General features: G+C 42.7%; 1 pseudogene; it reads right to left on the minus strand.

The window, feature by feature from the left end:
• Window positions 1–828: 828 nt before the first annotated feature.
• LOC119331617 lies at window positions 829–3,986 on the minus strand (annotated as a pseudogene).
• Between the last annotated feature and the right edge of the window lie 8,382 nt (window positions 3,987–12,368).

Raw genomic sequence — 12,368 nt, forward strand, 5'->3', positions numbered from 1 at the left:
ATGAATTTTCATGGCAAGCACGTTAGCTGACAACACCACGAACATGAAGATGGTCATGGCCAGCGAGGAAGACGATCTGGTCTGGGCTCGTGCTTTCATCCAACCACATCCAGGCACAATCTGGCTTGGTTTATGGCATCTTCTCTCCCAAATTCCATGAGTCACATTGTGTTCCACAACTGGGCAACGATCAGGCGGTAGCGCTTGCAAGCGAATTCCTCATCTTCCATTTGCAGGTTATTCAGTTTATTAGCCATGTTTTGGATCCGTTCTTCAGCGTCCTTCTTTTATCTGAATCTCTTCCAGGGAGAAGGGTGGTCTGTTCACCCTTTGTTTTGGATCTTGGTTGCAGTAACCAAACAAAAATGTATTTTGGCCGTCTTTGTTGGATCACGCGTTTACGTTCTTATTACGGTTCGCTGACAAGACACTTTCTATCTTCCTCTGTTCGTGCATGTGCATACATAACCCTTCTCCTGACCATCTTTTCTGGTGATGGTGATGCGGTGAATAGGCCATATCTAACTTTCAGCGAAATTTTGTGCCCAAACAAACCGCAAATTAATGCCTGTGTGGATACAGAGAGAAAAACAGGCTTTCTTCACCCCTGAAACATGCTATAAAAACCATGCCCATTTGAGGTTGGGCGCCATGGTGTTCAGTGCCAGCCAAGTGAAATTACATGCAGCAAATTCTGTGTACATGTTCTGTATGACTCAAGATGATTTAGTGCATACTTTGAAGATACAGTTCATTTTGTACTTGGATATAGTTTTACTTCTTTCACAAGAGTTGTCGTTCAAGTTTTTTATAAGAGAAAAGACCATATGGCTCAAGATGACTTAGCGCATACTGGAGTAGCCAATTCAACATAATACACCAGCTATAGCCTGAAGAACACATAGAAAACAAGCGCACGCACAGGCGCAGCACCAGCCAACATTAACTTTGAAAAGGCAAGATCGTTTTATAGAACACAGATGGGAAAATGGCATAGGCTTGCTCACTCTGAAGGGCCGTCTAAGACGGTGATCACCTTACCGAAGCGAGTCATGCCCACTTGCGAACCCTTGGTACAAATCTTCTCTGGACGCCGATATTCACCAGGTTAGCATAACGGCATATCCCGGTCGTGATCCAGGGCTGTACTGTCATGTGCTCAAGAACACGAGCATTTTCCAGGAACCAGGATACAGCACGCCAGCGTGGTCTGAGACTCTGAGTCGTGTAGCACCGGAACCCGCTGATCGTTTGATGGTACACGGAAATAGGCTTGCTCACTCTGAAGGGGCATCTAAGACAGTGATCGCCTTACCAAAGCGTTCCGAAGCAAGCTGAGCCCCCGGTAAAAAATTTCTTTCGACAGTGAAATTCTTCAGGTCAGCATATTGCAGCTGCAACCCTTGGTTGTACTTCCATGTGCTCAAGAACACGGGCATTTTCCAGGATACAACACGCCAGTTCAGCCTGAACCTTGTAGCACCGGAACCCGCTGAAGTGGACAGTCTTAAGATGATCATGGTGATGCATGTGGCGGCCTTCGTCCTCCGCCACCTCATCAGGCGCTGAAGCCTTGAAGTATGAATATATCATCTGCATTTGAAACTTAGCAGTTAGTCGGTCAGAAACCGTCCAAGTACACATGTCTTTCCTGGAAACCATCTGTTTATCTACCAATACCGGTAATATGGCACTCATATCCAAGTGCAACGTCTGCAGTTGGGGTGCAACATTCAGACAGTGGAGCAGTTGAAGAACACCATTATCGGAATTTGGTTTCTTATAAGAGACAAGACAGTTAACCCACAAGTCATGTGTCTCAAATGCATAAACATGCCACATGGTCTTGGTGCCAGCTTCTGCAACTGAGAGACATGACAAGGACAAATAAGATGACATTAAAATCCAGTTTCAAGAAACTACAAGATAAGAAAACAAAGATATGTAAATATAGACCAGTAACCTGTTCATAAGCAGATATTTGAGCTTGCACATTTAGCGCCTTCACTCGCAAAATGATTGGAACTGTAGTGAATACACGGGCCAGTCCATTGCTGCCTTCAAACATTATTGTAGCCTTCTCTAACTTTGAGCGACCATGAAGTACTATAGGGATCTCTTTTCCTTTGTACTCAAAATGGGCAAGATCAGCAGCACGAGACTCAACCATGTCGACAGCCAATTTGTCAATTAGCAAATGTTGAAGTTTATCAAGTTGGTGCGGTATGCTTAAATTGGTTACACCAGATCACTCAATCAGCTCCAGGTCCTCGAGTGCTGAACAGTTTGCTAAAAAGCCTGAAAAGTCTCCGAATATCTCAACAAATTCCAGAACAAGCCTTCTGAGTAGTGTGAAGCCACATATGCCTGAGTGTGTCTTTATAGAAGCATCAGCGAGATGCAATGACTGCACACAAGAGTTGCCTTGAACAACTAAGGCCTCAAGAAGGAACTGGTGAGATTCTCTGGATGGCAAATCATATTTCCTTAGGTCAAAATCTAGGATCTTCGCCTTGGACGAAGTGGCAAAGCTAATCCACCTGTCAAGATGATCAAAATCCTCCTTGTGCAGACCACACATGATGCTGAATTTATTTACTCCTACACCACAATGTCGTTGAATAACACAATTCACAGCCTCAATGAACTTATCTCGTTTTATTTTTAGCGTAGCTTGTGATGGACATATTCATCCCAAATTGCCTCGTCGTCAGATTCATTAGGAGCCAAGGTGTCATGATCCGTTTCATTGGGCCCATAAAAACACAGATTGCAGTGGAATGTCCAGAGCATTTTCCAACTTGTTGAAACAATGCTGGTCCTCACAGCCTCTTTAAGTGGGAGCAGTGACATTATGACAGGTAGAATCTCCCGCGACAAGGGCCTGAACTGTTAGACTTGTAGACGAGCAGACTAGGCACTAATTTACTGCAAATCAAAATGCACAATGCTGAAAGTGTATACATATTGGAAAGAGAAATCTGAGCAGCTGCAAATTGCATCTTTTTTGGAGTTTTTGTTGGGTGTTTTACGATCTTATTTTTAGCAATATTGCATATACTCTGGGATGCCTTTACAGGTGTGTAGAGGCAACGTCTGTGGGAGTCTGTGTCAGCCTATCTGGTTCCTAGAGAGAAATGGATAGTGTTCAGTATATTTTCTCTATGTTCCTCTGAGAACAGAGGACTATTTTCCCTTTAAGATACAGATGAAATGTGAAACTACAAAATAAGATAAAGATTTCCCTTTTGTCATGAGAAGAAGAATTCTGACTGATGGCAATGGAGTGCATGTTTTCTGGTTCCCCTGAAACTAGTTCACCCGTATGCACTGTCATGTAGCCATGTAACTGGTGTCGTGTAATGTGGTGTTCAGTTCGGCCCGATTCTGTTACTGTTATTTTACTAATCGGTCATGTACTTGTTGGTTTTTACAGTAACCTGTTTCAGAATGTATTTTAGTTGGAATGTGAAACCACCAATGTTCAGCAGAAGTGACCCACCAATATTCCTTCCTTTCTCTAACAAATTAAGGAAGCTGGTGGCCTCTACTCTAGCAAACAACTTGAGCAAGAAACCCTAGACACAAAGCCTCACTTCAAGAGATTTTTTTGTTACAATAATCGAAGCCCCCTGCAGGCAACAAAGTACTCCCTCCGTTCCGAATTACTTGTCTTAGATTTGTCTAGATACGGAGGTATCTAGCACTAAAATTAGTCTAGATACATATGTATCTAGACAAATCCAAGACAAGTAATTCGGAACGAAGGGAGTACCAATTTGTCGGCCTAGAGATGCAGATCCATGGAGAACACCAAATCACAGATCCACAAGACCGTAACAATAAGTGAAAAGAGGAGGTGGCGGGATGGAGGTTACCCCAGGAAGGTCCTCCATCCGGAAGGACGGCTCGTCGCCGGCGCCCTGGTGGTGGTGCTCCAGCTTGCGCAGTTTGCTCTCCGCCGACCCTTCCGCCATGGGCTGCAGCTGCAGGGAGGGGAGTGGGGAAACCGGATCAGGAACACCCAGAGGAGAGGAGAGGCAGCGGATGAAGAATGGCAGTGATGCTTACTTGCTGATCCAGAGGAGGAGGCTGCTGCTGCTGCAAGATCGGCGGAGCTCAGTCTGCTTTCCTTTTTGGTGCCAATGCCAACGCTAACAGCCCGCGGCGGAAGTGAAAGCTCTGTTGCGTTGCGTTGGAACGATTTCCGTTTCACCATCTTTTTCGAGATCGGCGGAGCTCAGAGAATCTCCAGCCGCACCCCAACATGCACCCCAGGCGGGGAGGGGGGAATCGGCCCAGTCTACGATTTTCTAATTTTTCCCCCTTCGTTTTAAATTCGGACACATTTTAGCGTGTTTGTGAACATCTTATAATAATAAACGGAGAGAGTACACATCACACACAGTGCTGCGTTGACCATCTCATTTTTGAAGTGTCGGAGCCAGACATCCAACCTTTTGCGCATACATTTCAAATTGAATTTGAATAAACTAGACGAATTTTATGTAAACTAGATGATTTTCACTTAAACTAGATAAAAATATTACATTTTCAACATATTTCAATTAAATAAAATCGGACGAGAATTTTTTGAACTATTCTAAATGATCGCTAGCCACGGCACGTCTAGTCTTCGCCATATCTGGCAAGCTCATCGGCCATAAGCCCCGGAAAGTGAAGGTGCGGGAGGGGAAGAATAGGAGTGGCCCTTTTGAGACCCAAGTCATGACGACATCCCATGTCCCACTCTTCATCCTAGAAGCCCGTTGTGTCGAAGGCATCAGATGTGGACGTGTCGGCATCGTGGTCGAAGGCATCAGATTTTCTAATTTTTTTCTTCCTTCATTTCAAATTCGGACATATTTTAGCGTGTTTGTGAACATCTTATAATAATAAACGGAGGGAGTATACATCACACACAGTGTTGGGTTGACCATCTCATTTTCGTAGTGTCGGGGCAAAATTCGGCCCAGTCTACGATTTTCTAATTTTTCTCCCTTCGTTTCAAATTCGGACACATTTTAACGTGTTTGTGAACATCTTATAATAATAGACGGAGGGAGTACACATCACACACAGTGCTGGGTTGACCATCTCATTTTTGAAGTGTCGAAGCCGGACATCCAACCTTTTGCGCATACATTTCAAATTGAATTTGAATAAACTAGACGAATTTCATGTAAACTAGATGATTTTCACTTAAACTAGATAAAAATATTACATTTTCAACATATTTCAATTAAATAAAATCGGACGAGACTTTTTTGAACTATTCTAAATGATCGCTAGCCACGGCACGTCTAGTCTTCGCCATATCTGGCAAGCTCACCGGCCATAAGCCCCGGAAAGTGAAGGCGCAGGAGGGGAAGAATAGAAGTGGCCCTTTTGGGACCCAAGTCATGACGACATCCCATGTCTCACTCTTTATCCTAGAAGCCCGTTGTGTCGAAGGCATCAGATGTGGACGTGTCGGCATCGTGGTCGAAGGCATCAGATTTTCTAATTTTTCTCCCTTCGTTTCAAATTCGGACACATTTTAGCGTGTTTGTGAACATCTTATAATAATAAACGGAGGGAGTACAAATCACACACAGTGCTGGGTTGACCATCTCATTTTTGAAGTGTCGGAGCCAGACATCCAACCTTTTGCACATACATTTCAAATTGAATTTGAATAAACTAGACGAATTTCATGTAAACTAGATGATTTTCACTTAAACTAGATAAAAATATTACATTTTCAACATATTTCAATTAAATAAAATCGGACGAGACTTTTTTGAACTATTCTAAATGATCGCTAGCCACGGCACGCCTATCTTCGCCATATCTGGCAAGCTTACCGGCCATAAGCCCCGGAAAGTGAAGGCGCGGGAGGGGAAGAATAGGAGTGGCCCTTTTGGGACCCAACTCCTGATGACATCCCATGTCCCACTCTTCATCCTAGAAGCCCGTTGTGTCGAAGGCATCAGATGTGGACGTGTCGACATCGTGGTCGAAGGCATCAGATTTTCTAATTTTTCTCCCTTAGTTTCAAATTCGGACACATTTTACCGTGTTTGTGAACATCTTATAATAATAAACGGAGGGAGTACACATCACACACAGTGCTGGGTTGACCATCTCATTTTTGAAGTGTCGGAGCGGGACATCGAACCTTTTGCGCATACATTTTAAATTGAATTTGAATAAACTACACGAATTTCATGTAAACTAGATGATTTTCACTTAAACTAGATAAAAATATTACATTTTCAACATATTTCAATTAAATAAAATCGGACGAGACTTTTTTGAACTATTCTAAATGATCGCTAGCCACAGCACGTCTAGTCTTCGCCATATCTGGCAAGCTCACCGGCCATAAGCCCTGGAAAGTGAAGGCGCGGGAGGGGAAGAATAGGAGTGGCCCTTTTGGGACCCAAGTCATGACGACATCCCATGTCCACTCTTCATCCTAGAAGCCCGTTGTGTCGAAGGCATCAGATGTGGACGTGTCGGCATCGTGGTCGAAGGCATCAGATTTTCTAATTTTTCTCCCTTCGTTTCAAATTCGAACACATTTTAGCGTGTTTGTGAACATTTTATAATAATGAACGGAGGGAGTACACATCACACAGTGCTGGGTTGACCATCTCATTTTTGAAGTGTCGGAGCCGGACATCCAACCTTTTGCGCATACATTTCAAATTGAATTTGAATAAAGTAGACGAATTTCATGTAAACTAGATGATTTTCAGTTAAACTAGATAAAAATATTACATTTTCAACATATTTCAATTAAATAAAATCGGACGAGACTTTTTTGAACTATTCTAAATGATCGCTAGCCACGGCACGTCTAGTCTTCGCCATATCTGGCAAGCTCACCGGCCATAAGCCCCGGAAAGTGAAGGCACGGGAGGGGAAGAATAGGAGTGGCCCTTTTGGGACCCAAGTCATGACGATATCCCATGTCCCACTCTTCATCCTAGAAGCCCGTTGTGTCGAAGGCATCAGATGTGGACGTGTCGGCATCGTGGTTGAAGGCATCAGATTTTCTATTTTTTTTTCTTCCTTCGTTTCAAATTCGGACATATTTTAGCGTGTTTGTGAACATCTTATAATAATAAACGGAGGGAGTAAACAGCACACACAGTGCTGGGTTGACCATCTCATTTTTGAAGTGTCGGAGCCGGACATCCAACCTTTTGCGCATACATTTCAAATTGAATTTGAATAAACTAGACGAATTTCATGTAAACTAGATTATTTTCACTTAAACTAGATAAAAATATTACATTTTCAACATATTTCAATTAAATAAAATCGGACGAGACTTTTTTGAACTATTCTAAATGATCGCTAGCCACGGCACGTCTAGTCTTCGCCATATCTGGCAAGCTCACCGGCCATAAACCCCGGAAAGTGAAGGCGCAGGAGGGGAAGAATAGGAGTGGCCCTTTTGGGACCCAAGTCATGACGACATCCCATGTCCCACTCTTCATCCTAGAAGCCCGTTGTGTCGAAGGCATCAGATGTGGACGTGTCGGCATCGTGGTCGAAGGCATCAGATTTTCTAATTTTTCTCCCTTCGTTTCAAATTCGGACACATTTTAGCGTGTTTGTGAACATCTTATAATACTAAACGGAGGGAATACACATCACACACAGTGCTGGGTTGACCATCTCATTTTTGAAGTGTCGGAGCCGGACATCCAACCTTTTGCGCATATATTTCAAATTGAATTTGAATAAACTAGACGAATTTCATGTAAACTAGATGATTTTCACTTAAACTAGATAAAAATATTACATTTTCAACATATTTCAATTAAATAAAATCGGACGAGACTTTTTTGAACTATTCTAAATGATCGCTAGCCACGGCACGTCTATCTTCGCCATATCTGGCAAGCTTACCGGCCATAAGCCCCGGAAAGTGAAGGCGTGGGAGGGGAAGAATAGGAGTGGCCCTTTTGGGACCCAAGTCCTGATGACATCCCATGTCCCACTCTTCATCCTAGAAGCCCGTTGTGTCGAAGGCATCAGATGTGTACGTGTCGACATCGTGGTCGAAGGCATCAGATTTTCTAATTTTTCTCCCTTAGTTTCAAATTCGGACACATTTTACCGTGTTTGTGAACATCTTATAATAATAAACGGAGGGAGTACACATCACACACAGTGCTGGGTTGACCATCTCATTTTTGAAGTGTCGAAGCCGGACATCCAACCTTTTGCGCATACATTTTAAATTGAATTTGAATAAACTACACGAATTTCATGTAAACTAGATGATTTTCACTTAAACTAGATAAAAATATTACATTTTCAACATATTTCAATTAAATAAAATCAGACGAGACTTTTTTGAACTATTCTAAATGATCGCTAGCCACAGCACGTCTAGTCTTCGCCATATCTGGCAAGCTCACCGGCCATAAGCCCCGGAAAGTGAAGGCGCGGGAGGGGAAGAATAGGAGTGGCCCTTTTGGGACCCAAGTCATGACGACATCCCATGTCCACTCTTCATCCTAGAAGCCCGTTGTGTCGAAGGCATCAGATGTGGACGTGTCGGCATCGTGGTCGAAGGCATCAGATTTTCTAATTTTTCTCCCTTCGTTTCAAATTCGGACACATTTTAGCGTGTTTGTGAACATTTTATAATAATGAACGGAGGGAGTACACATCACACAGTGCTGGGTTGACCATCTCATTTTTGAAGTGTCGGAGCCGGACATCCAACCTTTTGCTCATACATTTCAAATTGAATTTGAATAAAGTAGACGAATTTCATGTAAACTAGATGATTTTCAGTTAAACTAGATAAAAATATTACATTTTCAACATATTTCAATTAAATAAAATCGGACGAGACTTTTTTGAACTATTCTAAATGATCACTAGCCACGCACGTCTAGTCTTCGCCATATCTGGCAAGCTCACCGGCCATAAGCCCCGGAAAGTGAAGGCGCGGGAGGGGAAGAATAGGAGTGGCCCTTTTGGGACCCAAGTCATGACGATATCCCATGTCCCACTCTTCATCCTAGAAGCCCGTTGTGTCAAAGGCATCAGATGTGGACGTGTCGGCATCGTGGTTCAAGGCATCAGATTTTCTAATTTTTTTTCTTCCTTCGTTTCAAATTCGGACATATTTTAGCGTGTTTGTGAACATCTTATAATAATAAACGGAGGGAGTACACAGCACACACAGTGCTGGGTTGACCATCTCATTTTTGAAGTGTCGGAGCCGGACATCCAACCTTTTGCGCATACATTTCAAATTGAATTTGAATAAACTAGACGAATTTCATGTAAACTAGATGATTTTCACTTAAACTAGATAAAAATATTACATTTTCAACATATTTCAATTAAATAAAATCGGACGAGACTTTTTTGAACTATTCTAAATGATCGCTAGCCACGGCACGTCTAGTCTTCGCCATATCTGGCAAGCTCACCGGCCATAAGCCCCGGAAAGTGAAGGCGCAGGGAGGGGAAGAATAGGAGTGGCCCTTTTGGGACCCAAGTCATGACGACATCCCATGTCCCACTCTTCATCCTAGAAGCCCGTTGTGTCGAAGGCATCAGATGTGGACGTGTCGGCATCGTGGTCGAAGGCATCAGATTTTCTAATTTTTCTCCCTTCGTTTCAAATTCGGACACATTTTAGTGTGTTTGTGAACATCTTATAATACTAAACGGAGGGAATACACATCACACACAGTGCTGGGTTGACCATCTCATTTTTGAAGTGTCGGAGCCGGACATCCAACCTTTTGCGCATATATTTCAAATTGAATTTGAATAAACTAGACGAATTTCATGTAAACTAGATGATTTTCACTTAAACAAGATAAAAATATTACATTTTCAACATATTTCAATTAAATAAAATCGGACGAGACTTTTTTGAACTATTCTAAATGATCGCTAGCCACGGCACGTCTAGTCTTCGCCATATCTGGCAAGCTCACCGGCCATAAGCCCCGGAAAGTGAAGGCGCAGGAGGGGAAGAATAGGAGTGGCCCTTTTGGGACCCAAGTCATGACGACATCCCATGTCGCACTCTTCATCCTAGAAGCCCGTTGTGTCGAAGGCATCAGATGTCGACGTGTCGGCATCGTGGTCGAAGGCATCAGATTTTCTAATTTTTTCTTCCTTCGTTTCAAATTCGGACACATTTTAGCGTGTTTGTGAACATCTTATAATAATAAACGGATGGAGTACACATCACACACAGTGCTGGGTTGACCATCTCATTTTGGAGTGTCGGAGCCGGACATCCAACCTTTTGCGCATACATTTCAAATTGAATTTGAATAAACTAGACGAATTTCATGTAAACTAGATGATTTTCACTTAAACTAGATAAAAATATTACATTTTCAACATATTTCAATTAAATAAAATCGGACGAGACTTTTTTGAACTATTCTAAATGATCGCTAGCCACGGCATGTCTAGTCTTCGCCATATCTGGCAAGCTCACTGGCCATAAGCCCCGGAAAGTGAAGGCGCGGGAGGGGAAGAATAGGAGTGGCCCTTTTGGGACCCAAGTCATGACGACATCCCTTTCCCACTCTTCATCCTAGAAGCCCGTTGTGTTGAAGGCATCAGATGTGGACGTGTCGGCATCGTGGTCGAAGGCATCAGATTTTCTAATTTTTTTCTCCTTCGTTTCAAATTCGGACATATTTTAGCGTGTTTGTGAACATCTTATAATAATAAACGGAGGGAGTACACATCACACACAGTGCTGGGTTGACCATCTCATTTCTGAAGTGTCGGAGCCGGACATCCAACCTTTTGCGCATACATTTCAAATTGAATTTAAATAAACTAGACGAATTTCATGTAAACTAGATGATTTTCACTTAAACTAGATAAAAATATTACATTTTCAACATATTTCAATTAAATAAAATCAGACGAGACTTTTTTTGAACTATTCTAAATGATCGCTAACCACGGCACGTCTAGTCTTCGCCATATCTGGCAAGCTCACCGGCCATAAGCCCCGAAAAGTGAAGGCGCGGGAGGGGAAGAATAGGAGTGGCCCTTTTGGGACCCAAGTCATGACGACATCCCATGTCCCACTCTTCATCCTAGAAGCCCATTGTGTCGAAGGCATCAGATGTGGACGTGTCGGCATCGTGGTCGAAGGCATCAGATTTTCTAATTTTTTTTCTTCCTTCATTTCAAATTCGGACATATTTTAGCGTGTTTGTGAACATCTTATAATAACAAATGGAGGGAGTACACATCACACATAGTGCTGGGTTGACCATCTCATTTTTGAAGTGTCGGAGCCGGACATCCAACCTTTTGCGCATACATTTCAAATTGAATTTGAATAAACTAGACGAATTTCATGTAAACTAGATGATTTTCACTTAAACTAGATAAAAATATTACATTTTTAACATATTTCAATTAAATAAAATCGGACGACACTTTTTTGAACTATTCTAAATGATCGCTTGCCACGGCACGTCTAGTCTTCGCCATATCTGGCAAGCTCACCGGCCATAAGCCCCGGAAAGTGAAGGCGCGGGAGGGGAAGAATAGGAGTGGCCCTTTTGGGACCCAAGTCATGACGACATCCCATGTCCCACTCTTCATCCTAGAAGCCCGTTGTGTCGAAGGCATCAGATGTGGACGTGTCGGCATCGTGGTCGAAGGTATCAGATTTTCTAATTTTTCTTCCTTCATTTCAAATTCGGACACATTTTAGCGTATTTGTGAACATCTTATAATAATAAACGGAGGGAGTACACATCACACACAGTGCTGGGTTGACCATCTCATTTTTGAAGTGTCGGAGCCGGACATCGAACCTTTTGCGCATACATTTCAAATTGAATTTGAATAAACTAGACGAATTTCATGCAAACTAGATGATTTTCACTTAAACTAGATAAAAATATTACATTTTCAACATATTTCAATTAAATAAAATCGGATGAGACTTTTTTGAACTATTCTAAATGATCGCTAGCCACGGCACGTCTAGTCTTCGCCATATCTGGCAAGCTCACCGGCCATAAGCCCTGGAAAGTGAAGGCGCGGGAGGGGAAGAATAGGAGTGGCCCTTTTGGGACCCAAGTCATGACGACATCCCATGTCCCACTCTTCATCCTAGAAACCCGATGTGTTGAAGGCATCAGATGTGGACGCGTCGGCATCGTGGTCGAAGGCATCAGATTTTCTAATTTTTTCTTCCTTCCTTTCAAATTCGGACACATTTTAGCGTGTTTGTGAACATCTTATAATAATAAACGGAGGGAGTACACATCGGAGGGAGTACACATCACACACAGTGCTGGGTTGACCATCTCATTTTTGAAGTGTCGGAGCCGGACATCCAACCTTTTGCG

The sequence above is a fragment of the Triticum dicoccoides genome, chromosome 7A (assembly GCF_002162155.2).
Source record: "Triticum dicoccoides isolate Atlit2015 ecotype Zavitan chromosome 7A, WEW_v2.0, whole genome shotgun sequence".
Taxonomy (NCBI): Eukaryota; Viridiplantae; Streptophyta; class Magnoliopsida; order Poales; family Poaceae; genus Triticum; species Triticum dicoccoides.